The sequence below is a fragment of the Anastrepha obliqua genome, chromosome 5 (genome assembly GCF_027943255.1).
Source record: "Anastrepha obliqua isolate idAnaObli1 chromosome 5, idAnaObli1_1.0, whole genome shotgun sequence".
Taxonomy (NCBI): Eukaryota; Metazoa; Arthropoda; class Insecta; order Diptera; family Tephritidae; genus Anastrepha; species Anastrepha obliqua.
This window is the reverse complement of record NC_072896.1, coordinates 67,830,802-67,839,763: the sequence shown is the minus strand read 5'-3', so window position 1 is coordinate 67,839,763 and position 8,962 is coordinate 67,830,802.

Genomic DNA, 8,962 nt, shown 5'->3' with positions numbered 1-8,962 from the left:
AGATACCAGATTCTGGATATTCGAATGGCGACCTCGGCTTCAAGTCGTCGCGGAAATTTTTGATGACCCTGCCTAATATGTGCGGCGTCGTTGCGGCAATACCGCCTCGAAAGTGGACCTTGAGCTCCTCCAAAGTGGCTGTCTGGTTAGCGTAGACTAAAGTCTTGACGGAAAGAAAGGGCTCCGAGAAAATAATTGAGGGATGTCAAGTCGTATGATCGCGGTGGCCAACTGACGAAAGCTCACCATGAGATGACTCAATCGTAAAATTTCTTCTTCACAACTTCGAACGTCGTGTCGCATGTATGACATGTAGCGCCGTTTATATCATTTATTATATATCAAATAATATCAAAGAAAAATTTTAATGAAACTAAAGACTGTGGCATTATTTTTCACAACAAGTTGCTTTAACAATCAAATTTATTTGGTTACTGCGAAGTCTTACTCTGTTCTAGGTTTTGTGCGTCGTGGCGCTGCGAAGTTTTGTTTATGAATTTCATTCGTTCTCATTTAGTATGTGCGTTATTTGTTTGGAGACCTTCCACACAACTTCCTATAGCAAGAATAGAGTGGAAAGCTCTCGAAAGCCGTAGATTGGTGGTATGGGTATAAGTTTAATTAAATAATACATGATATTATGTGAAGTATGTGCCATTAGAAGCTACAACTTTACTCCATCTTTCGCAGCATATGGATTCTTCTTTTGACTTAATTCGCTGATTGCATTGATCGGAACAGATGGTAATCCAAAGGTGCAATGCCTGGGGAATACGGCGGGTTGGGCAAGATTTTCCAATTCAGACCCTCTAAATATTTGTGGACCGATTTAGCAACGTGTGGCTTGGCGTTTCTTTGAAAGCTCGATTCGAACGCATTAACTGCGGTCGGTAACGATCGCCAGTGATGATTTCAGATGGTTTAAGGAGTTCATAATAGATGACACCCTTCTGATCCCACCAGATGCGCAGCATAGCCTCTGAAGCATGAATATTTTTTTTCGCTGTTCCAACATTTTCAACGCTTAGGGTTATCATGTTGTTATTGTTGTTGAAGTGGTTGAGTATTTCCACTGAAATAATCCTAATTAGTGAGGTCCAAGTATAGCAGCAAATTCTTTATCTCGATGTCTGAGATTTCATTAATTTGCTGCAGGAAAGGCTTACCAAAGGAGCGGAGTCGTGCCCTAGCTAGCCCTAGACATTCACATAAGTAGTGATTGTGTAGGTAGATTGAGTCTAGCTGCATGATCCCCTACTTTCCAATGGCCTGTAAGGGTTGCAGCGATGCGTGAGACGTTTGGCCGGGAGCATCCTAACAGATCATTCGTCCTTTGGATTTTGTATGACGGCCATGTGTTTTTTGTTGTAATACATGTAGTTAGTTGCTTCCATCTTCTTTCGGCTAAAGCATGATAGTGTGAAGCAATGGATGCATTTAATGTGTTGAGTGGGGTGGAGACTACCACCGCCTCTGCTATTTCTAGTGTCGAGCCTTTTCTTGCTAGCTCATCCGCTATCTCATTACTATCTCATTATTCCTGTGACCGGGAACCCATATCAGAGTGACTTCAATCCAATGACTGAGCAATTCCAGCTCCTCTCTACACTGTAAGACTAGTTTGGATGAAATGGAGTTGGAGTCCAAGGCTTTTATAGCTGATTGATTGTCTGAGAAGATAGCTACTCTTGCACCAACTTCCTAGTGAGTTTTAGTGATTTGCATGCTTCTCTGATCGCTAACAGTTCTGCCTGGAACACGCTGGCATAGTCAGGAAGACGAATTGACTGGGATAGGTTGAGCGGCTCCGAATGGAAGCCAGCTCCCACACCACAGTTCATCTTAGAACCGTCGGTATAGATTTCGCTATCGTGTTTTCCAATCACCCTCCCTTTGCTCCATTCGGCTCTCGGTGGAAAACGTACCGTAAAGCCTTTCTAGGTCGGGGACTGTGTAGCCTGATTCGTTTTTGAGCAGCGAGGGTCCCTGGAGGAGGATCTTACTGTGACCGTACGACCTTGTTGTCCAGCTTCCTATGTCTCTTAATCTCACCGCGCGCTATTGTTTTAATGTGTAGATCTAATGGTAGCAGATGAGTTAGTACATTGAGCGCTTCAGTAGGATTGGTGCTAAGCGTTCCTGTAGTTAAGATACACGCTATTCTTTGTATCTTGTTCAGCTTAGTTTTGTTGTATTTCTTTTCTGTTGCAGGCCACCAAACTAGTGCCGCATATGGTAGTATTGGCCTTACAATGGCTGTATAGGACCAATTGGATAGTTTTGGTTAGAGACCCGATTTTTTACCCAACATTCTCTTACACGTGTAAAGTGCTATATTCGCTTTCTTTACCCTGTACTCTACGTTAAACTTCCAGCTGAGTTTTGGGTCTAGGATAACACCTAGGTATTTTGCCTGTTGGGTTAGCGTGAGACTGACGCCGTTTAGTTTTGGGAGATTAAAGTTTGGCACCTTGGTTTTCTTGGTGAATAGCATCAGTTCAGTTTTTCTCGAGTTTACGCTTAAACCACTGTCCGTGGCCCAATTGCTGAGAAATACCAAAGCTCCTTCCATAATCTCACTAATTGTGGTTGGAAACATTCCATAAACACTATGTCGTCCGCGTACGCCACTACTTTAATTCTCCTTCTGTTGAAATTGGTAAGGATTTTGTTAGCGATTAGTAACCACAGCAAAGGGGATAAGACTCCTCCCTGAGGGATTCCCCTGTTGACAGAGCGTTTTACTTTCGCTGTATCATGACCGCGTCTACCAGCTTTAGGAATAAAAATCACCTTAACCCTCCTTCAGCTTTTTGGAATATGCCCTAGCGTAAGGCTTTTTCTGAAGAAGACCTCCAGCCAAGGAATCGTCGTTTCTCGAGAGCATGACTGGGAATATCCCATCTGGACAAGCTGCTGTATATGGTTCAAAGTTTTTCATCGCCCATAATATTATATCTTGGGATAAAATGTGATTGATTGTAATGGATGACAGGTTGGATGTTTGAACACTGTTACTATTGTTCTCAATGTATTCTGTGTTGCCTGGGAAATGCGTATTTATAAGATATTCTAGTGTGTCGGTCGAGGATTTTGTCCATTCTCCGTTATCTTTCTTCAAGAAGGAAGGGCAGGAGTGTTCTTTGGATAAAAGCTTACCTAGTCTGGCCGTATCTTTGGTTGATTCGATGGAACTACAAAAATATCTCTAAGCCTGTGTCCGAGGCTCTTTGATTGCTTTCCTGTATTCCCTAAGGCAATCTTTGTATTGTTTGAAGTACTTGTGTTTGTAGCAGATATTGAAGATTTCTCTTGTCATTTTTTTTTTAGTTGACTTAAATCTTCATTCCACCAGGTAGGATAAGTTGTTTTCCCATATGTGTCGGGACATGAAGCTTCAAGCCCTTTCGTCAGCGAAGTTTCGAAAGCTCCTACTTTCTCATCTAAGTCTTCACTTGACGTAATGGTTTTATTTATGTGTTGAAGCTTAGACTGGGTTACCCTACGGAATATGTGCAGGTTTATTCTTCTAGGGTTTCTATAGACTTCTTCCCAGCCTGGAAAATTTGCCGAGCTCGGAAAAGTGAAGGTTGGAGTGGTCCCTACATTGCATATGTCGAGGTTGGTATTTAGTAGGAATTCAAAAAGTGACTCACCTCTTTCATTCGTCTCTGAGCTGCCCCAGACCTCGTTTCTGGCGTTTGCGTCGTAGCCCATCAACAGTTCGTCTGTCTTGTTCGGTGTTGATAGGAATCGAGCCACTTCGTCTGGTGGCGCCGGTTTATCATGCGGCATATACACCGATGCCAGGTATATTGTCGATTTCTGCAGCTCCAATTTCATCACAGTAAAGTTGGAAGTACTGAAATTAGAACACTGAAAAGCTTTTAGGTGTTTTTAAGTGATGATGCATGACCGGGGCTTACCGTCTGCTTTATTGTAGAATATGTTGATGTTGTTGTTGTTTTGGAACCCCTTAACCTCATTGTCTCGGACCCAGGGCTCCTGTATAAATCCGATGTCGATGTCCCCTTCCCTGGGGAAGACATCCAAGTTCTCTGTAGCACATTTCGAGTGCTACAGATTCACCTGTATGGCTCTAGGCATCGGGTTTGTTGTCATCTTCAGCTAGGTCAAGCTCTTCTAGTCTTTCTAGCTGTATATTGTTGTCGACCTCATCTGGGTCCTCCTCTGCTTTGAAAATTTTCAGTTTGGCCTTTCTTAGACCAAACCGCATTTTGTTGTCAGATTGTTTCAGTATTGGCAGGCACTCATCGTTAATCTGCAGAACGAATGACATGCTGTTCTTTTGTGGTTTTTCTACCTTCACGATTGCCCAGTCGTCCATCGGCACCGCAGGGTTGTGTGACTTTAAGTATTTCAGTACGTCTGCACCGCTTAAGTCCATCACCGGTAGCCGAATGCGAGCGCGAGGGGGGCAAGGTATGTCCTTGGCCGGAATTAGCTTAAGTTTTAAGCCTTCCAGTGAGCCGCTGATCTCAGCAACGCACCTTTCTAGGACAACCCTTGACCAGTCGTCGTCGCACTTGATTACCCTACAGCCTCTCAGTATGCCTGCAGAATCGAAGGAAGGGAGAGCTCCTCCCTGTGCTCCAACTACACGCTTGTCTAGCATGAGCTTGGACAGTTTGGCCGCCCCCACTTCTGCAGGACTACTTTGCCGCTGTTAGTGGTTTCGTCTATCAGTGCATAGAGGAGGTTATCCTTAAACACCTCACTGAATGCTTTTGTTTTGTTGTAACTTCGATGCTGTTGGACACCTTAGGTCTCTTCGGTGCCTGATCGATCACATCCTGTGACCTGTTCCTCTTCATCGCATCGCCTTTTTTGTTGTTACCGGGTTTGGGTTTCTTGGTTAGGAAGCCTCGTATTCCTTGACCACCTGCTGGTATCTTATTTTATCGGCCACGTAACGCTCGTCAGTCGCTCCAGCGAGTTCATTCTTAGCAATCTTGCTGAGAATGAATCTCGCCTTCGTATATGAGACTTCATGAGGGCACACTCCGATTTAGGTTTTTTTGCGGCCTGACTCTCTCTCTGAGTTCCGACTGCCGCCTTTTGCGACGTTGTCGATAGGTCTGTTTGTTGTTGTTGCTTGCTTGGTAAGGGAGTGCTGTGGCTAGCCCTTCCCTTACTCCTTGTTGACTCCGTCGTATATTGGCTGGAAGCCAGCAGGTTATCCTCCTCGGAGGAGGGTATTGTGTCGCAGCGCGGCACGAATTTATTGTTTTTGTCTTTTGTTTTGTCTATACTGTTTCTTACGGTTGCTTCACCTGACTGCGTCAAGCTCCACAACCTACGAGTTTCGAGGGGAAGTAATGAGGTCCCCCGCTGCAGCGCCCCTTCCCGCGGTAAGGCCACAGTTACTCTTGATGGCGGCCAGGTATTCGAGAGGGAAACTCCGTTCGCGATGCACATGTTTTAGTTCCCTGCACCATTCAGCCCTCGGCACGATTCCAAGAACACCTTGGCTTGGGAATGTGTTGGTACGGTGCTCTCCATATAGATGATTGCACGAACAGCGCACGCGCCGTTCCGCGAATGGGTTTTTCGCCAATCCCTATACGGAGCTTCCCTCTTAGTTCATGGTGGATTAGATTCCTAAATAGAATCTAACCTCCATTTAAGCCCCATCTCCGCGGCAAGGAGACCAACATGAAGGAGAGGGCTATCATAATAGATAAATTTTTCAATGCCAGAGACAATGCGATGCCCTTCAAGAAACATCTCATATGTCACCAAACGTCTCTCGATATCCCCCTCCTTCAATTGATGTGGCACCCAGTTACCTGCTTTCTGGACCATTCCCATCGCGTGCAAACGTTTACCGACAGCTGATCTGTCAACATCCAACTCTTTAGACATGTCATCAAGGACTCGGCATGCGTCTTGATCCAATAATTGTTGTAGGTGAGTATCTTCGAATTTTTTCGGTGCCTCTTTGCGAACTTTATCACTCACGTCGAAATTGCCACTTTGGAAGCGTCGAAATCACTCTTTACAAATTCTATTTGATGGAGCGTGATTACCGTAAATGTTGATCAATATACGACACGTTTCAGCTGCATTTTTCTTTAAAAGGTAATAATGAAGAATTTCTTCCCGCAAATGACTTCTTTTTCGGGACGAACGTAGACATTTTTGGCATCAGATAAAAAAGGATCTTTACGCTTCAAACGAATGTTAATTACTGCGATAGAGACCTGACGTATACACCTTCAAATCACACAAAAATAGTATCAGCAGCGATACCTCCTTTATGAGAGCGGAAACTTTCTCCCATACCTTTATCTCTTAGAAAGGATTAGTTTTAATGTTCCCAAGCGCAGTCTGCGACTCTCTTGTCCCTTCTATTGTGCAAATGTTCAAACAGAGTCATGCGAGAATTGAATATAATATTCCAACATGTTATAATAGACTTTGCCTGAACCAGCTTTTGGAAATTTCCTACACACAACCTTTAGATCCTCAACTTCTTTATTATTTTATTTTAATTCTAATCGTAAGTCTACAGTCGGCAAGAATTTTTGGTTCATAGGCTTAAATAAATAAATAAATAAATAAATAAATATTGTACATAAACGGATTTATACAACGTAGTGGAAGTTAATAGCTAATCTTCAAAGAAACGATGCACAGCACTTATTTCCGACCAAGTCAAGGCACTTAATATTAACATGTTTTCGAGATATCTGTAGGCGATCTCCCTTCTCTAGTTTTTAAGTGTAATATTTCTCCTCCTTCATAAAAACCAAAAATATCTTATGCTAGGGGAGATATAAAAATTCATTTAATTTTGTACTAAATATAACCATTAATTAAAGAGAAATATTTTAAGCACCTACTTAATTTTGCATTTTGCCTCTTCAGACGAGGCTGGATATAAAATACTCGTACAATTTTAATAATACGATACAGATGTTCAGACATACATTTGTACCTATATATATGAGTACATTTATATGTATATATATTATATATATTTATATATAATTGGTGCTTACACCCTTTTTGGATACTTGGCCGAGTTCCTCCTCCTATGAATTGTGCAATTTATGAGGAGCATTTTCATGGAAGAAATACATTTGGAGGTTTGCCGGGGAGCGTTACCTGCCGAGGAGCGACCGCTATTAGAAAAAACTTGTTGGTATATCAGGCATAGTATTCAAACCTATGCACTTTCGGACGGCAGCCACGCACCAACACTTTCGACGACAGCGTCCGCCATAGTACGAGCATATGCGTGCCTATATACCTTTGCATACTTACATAAGTAGATATACATACATACATAAGTAGAGTATGTTCTCTGAATGCAAGTCTTGTTAATGCGCAATGGGCCAGACGCCCCTCAACCGTGATGAAAATGTCGAGACATTGGCCAATTTTGACAAGCATCAGTCCCTTGTGAGAAAAATGAGAGGAACACTGAATAATTTTTGTAGGAACACTGAACATTTTTTGCAATATATTTTTTGCATTTGCAATATGCAATAATATGCAAAATAAACTGAAACTTATGTACCTTTATTTGCTCTGCTCACTATGCTTGGGCTATGCTCGTTTGATGAAAAACTTGCATGTGAAAGCAACAACAAAGTTATCCAGCAAGATTCGTCGCTAGCCAGTACACCGCATAAAACTGGTATAGCTCACTATTTACAATGGTGCAAAACCTCTCTTTTGATATTAGGTAAATCTCATTAGATTGCGTTCATACAGAGCAAATTTTGCTGCTTCAACTTTGCGAATTATCTTTTGGTTTTGCGCATCGTGTTCACGGATGGCAACTCCGATAGATGCAATTCCTTAGTTTTTGGTTTATAGCCAACAACAAGATAGAGAAGAACGAGAGCATAAAGGGTTTTGACAGAACACGCGCATTACAAGTAACGAGTCGGAGAAACAAAAGCTTCCCCGTATGAACTCGGTCTTACTAATACTCATTAAATGCTTCCAAACAAACGTTAATTCGGCAGCTCTTTTCCAGTGCTACTAATATATGACTATTTGCACCAGTTGCTTCATCTGTCTTGCGAACGCTTAGTGAATCCAATACGTCTATAAAGAGACAATCTAGTCCTCTCAACCAATTTCAGAATTTTATTTTGGTAGATTTTCTTCACTTTTCAGCGGCTTCTGGCCCATAGTGTAACGTCTGAGGCCCACCTCATATGTTCGTTTAAAGTTCTTCGCTTTGAAATCTCCCTTTTCTGATACAAAGACTTAGCACTTGGCCATTTTTGCTGAATTATGAAAAAAAAAATCGCGTGCACTCAGATGTTCGAGGTAGTCGCTTTTTTCAAGAATTTCTGTATGTTTGTTATCTTTTCATGTTTGCATGTATGTACATATATACTGTGCACATAGACATCTAAAGCCTCCATTTTCTTATTTAACTTAGAAATAAAAGTGCATACGAATGGCTGTCGTTTGTTGCTTTTGAGAGCAACTAAAAAATGCAAATGCAAATGCGCATAAATGAGAACAATTAATTTTGCATATCACGAGACTAAAAACGCGCACACTTTTATACATTCACTCAGTCACTCAATAGCATACAATGGCTGATAAATAAAACGACGGTCATTATGCAAAAAGCTCCAAAGCAGTTGGGCGCACTCACGTACATACATATTCACTTGTATAAGTGAGAGCAAGCGTGCATTGTATGTACATCTAGGCACAACTAAGTTGGTACTCCGAAGTTGGGGGACATCTTCAGTGTTTACTTAATTAGAGGCAGCTCTGAAGAAGTGCACGTACGTTCCACTCGTATGGTCGGAGGAGTGGAACAAATGAATGTACAATTTGCATTCATATTGCGAATATGTTTAGATACAACAACACATGCTAACACTTTTTCATGAATGTAGGAGTGTATGCAAGTACATAGTATATACGTATATGTATGCATGCCAACTTGCAAGCATGGCACTCG